The sequence below is a fragment of the Morone saxatilis genome, unplaced genomic scaffold (genome assembly GCF_004916995.1).
Source record: "Morone saxatilis isolate NCDOM2014 unplaced genomic scaffold, NCSU_SB_2.0 Contig11, whole genome shotgun sequence".
NCBI lineage: Eukaryota > Metazoa > Chordata > Actinopteri > Moronidae > Morone > Morone saxatilis.
The window spans coordinates 29,483,192-29,486,225 of record NW_023339663.1 but is presented as its reverse complement, the minus strand read 5'-3'; the positions used below and the strand labels follow the sequence as shown (position 1 = coordinate 29,486,225).

General features: G+C 38.4%; 1 protein-coding gene across 1 annotated transcript in view; it reads right to left on the bottom strand.

Moving 5' to 3' along the window:
- Positions 1 to 3,034, bottom strand: part of abhd17c (abhydrolase domain containing 17C, depalmitoylase) — a 22,775-nt gene that overhangs the window by 18,136 nt on the left and 1,605 nt on the right. The window lies entirely within an intron of this gene.

Here is a 3,034-nt window from a genome sequence, read left to right as displayed (position 1 = left end):
TTTTTGACAAAGTGTGTGTGGTTTCGTTTTTTTAAGTACCGGTTCGAGAACCGTTTAAGCACCGGAACCATTTAAAAAATAAATGGTTCAATCGACTTTTGGGCCCGACTGTGTATCTGCAGACAGACACAAAAAAGTTTAATGATGTCTGAGTCTTTGCTTCATCTGCTTCTTGAAGAAAATCTATGCCTACCGTCTCCACAACATGAATTGAATGCTATGGCAATGCTGCATTTTAATCAGTGTAATGAACCACTTTTACTTGTCGGGTATTTAATTCTCAGAATTAGCAAAAACAGACGTTTCTAAGGTGTTACTGTAGGTAGGTGTAAATCTTTTTTTATTTCTATGATATTACTGATCAGCGTTACATTACAAAATGTAATGTTTGATGTGGAACGAGCACATACCCTGTAAGAAAATTGTATATCCCAGCTCTACAGCACAAATAACAACAACAGCACTGCTCCATCATTCTGTACCAGAAAGTAAGTATCCAAAGTAAGATGTTTAATCAACACAGGGATGCACAATGAATTGTATGCCCATTCATGCTACACATACACCCACCCACACACAGAATATACAATAATTTCAGTTAGAATAAAACACAAAGATATTTCTAGTCGACTAGCGGTCGGTAGATAAAGCCAACAGTCGACTGATGGTTGAATGTTTATATTAATTGAATTATTGAAATATATAGATTTGAACAGCTGCCTGTTAAATACTAACAGAAAAAGCGGTAATGATTATGATAATTAGAACAACGAGCAAGGACCCTGAACATTTTGTTCATTTTTTTCAGCCCAGTATAACAGCAGTAACTTATTAGCAGTTAGCACATGCAGCAGCGCTGTGTTGTCATAGAAACGTTGCAGTCCGTGCAGCTCCTTGTTTTTCTGTGAATATCCGACTAATAAAAAGTGAGTTAACTAAGACTTTACTCGACTATTAGGTGGCAGTCCTATAGTTATTTATATACCCAGAAAGTAATAATTCTGTAGTACATTTCTTGAATTTGCGTCTGGGGGAACGTAAACAGCAGCAACAGTGATAATACCTTTCATTAAATGTTCACTCTGACAGTGAAACTGCAACGCAAGTGATCACCAGATCCACATTGGATGAAGATGCAACTAACATAGTTTCTCTACATTAGTTGCTACTACTCTATTTCTTTGTCAAAATGAGAAACACAGGTAAACAAATTATGCATCTGTTGATTTAAATGAGTCTAAGTATGCATTGTGTGGCTTGGGCCATTTGGGAAATCACACATCATAAATGTACAGTGTGCTCTGCCAACACTAGCCACGTCAGACACAAAGTGAAGTCCAGCAAAGACAGAACGAAGAGATTTACATGCTTCACTTCTATAAAAGCAACTTAGGCTGACCTGCTTTTCAACCAACCATAGAGCCCACATTCACACTGATGAAACAAGGGTTGTGTAACACTAATCAAAGAAAATCACGCTCATATAAATTGGCTTATAAGAATATCTAACCCAAATGGTGATGGAGTGGCAGCTTATGTCACCCCCACTTATTTCAAGACACACTCTCCTAGTTTCTTATTGCAACTCAAATTTCTTTCTAACCCAGAGATATTCCGTAAACTGTGGTAATGAAGAAACTGCAGGGGGTTTGGGGGCATTACCGGACAGTACAACAGGGAGTGTATCGAGCATGGTGGGGGAGGTGTAATTTCAAAGAGGAAGAATGAGTACAATACATTTTGAAATTCTAATTAAAATAAACTCATTTGGCAATTATCAAAATGTCAATCCAGCTGATCTTTTTGCAAACAAATCTTTTTCTTCAAAGTCTTTCAAGCTGCTCCAAATCAGCAGAGCCCTGGAGGCTGAGCAACAGGACTATCACTATGAAACTAAATTACTGTTTAAGGGCATAGTCTTAATGATTTTCCACAAAATGTAATTAAAAAGATATTGAATAAACACAAACCTCCTTCTCAGGTGCTCGGCTCCCCCAAGCAGTGCCTAATGATTACTGCTGCTTTATGCTTGGGCAGGTTGCTCTCCAAAGGGTCAAGGAACAATAAAGGGTTTCATTCTAGGTGGGAAGAGACGCTTTTTGTTTCCTTTCAGTGGCATTTAGACTATCTGTCAAATGGAACATTAATCTGAGGCATGTTCAGAATGCAAAATCTACAGGTCTGCTTAATTCTATAGAGTAATAATAAGCCTTTGGCCTATATTATAATATGACAGCAATGTGACAATAACACTGTCTCTATCTATAATCTCAAAAAACGTAGACAACCCAGAGCAGTTGGCAAAGTGATGAGCTTTAGACTCGGGATGGGACTATATATGATATTATCTCTTATCGCAATAAATAACTCCATTTTCATTATCAGATTTGCGTGAACATGTACTCTGTGGAACTGGGGCTATTTCTTGCTTAAAGCCCTATATGCGGCATGGAGTTTGTTAGAACACTTTCCATCATTAAAGAGGAACTCCGCAATATGATTTTGCACTGTTATAATAATAATTAAATACATTCTTGTCCAACAAAACACTGTATGTAAAACTGCTTTTTCTGCTCAAACGTAGCTGCATGGGTCTGCTTGGATTACAGAATTTAGTTAGCTTAGCTTCAACACCGGCCCCCACACAGTAAGGGTCTGTCACAGCTTGTTGTTGACCATGCTACACTGAGAGATGGTCAGTCTCCCACATGTCCCCTGACACAGACTGACCACCTCCGCCTCACACACTGCATAGTCAGGAGTTCAATCCTTACTTCTCTGTTGCTTTTTTAAAATATGTTGGGAGGGAATTTAGGCTGTAATTATCCTTTAAAAACATATTTTTTATTTTCTGCCGATAGGGGGTCTTTCACATGAAAACAAGAGTTTAATAACATTGTGAAGTAGCTTCGGAGTTGTTGTCTTCACCACCATTGTCTCCTGCTCAAATGGACCCGCTGATTAAAACCACTAAAAACACTGAATGAAGCAGTTCCACCTTAAAAATCACTGCTTCTCCCACGCTGTTGGACGG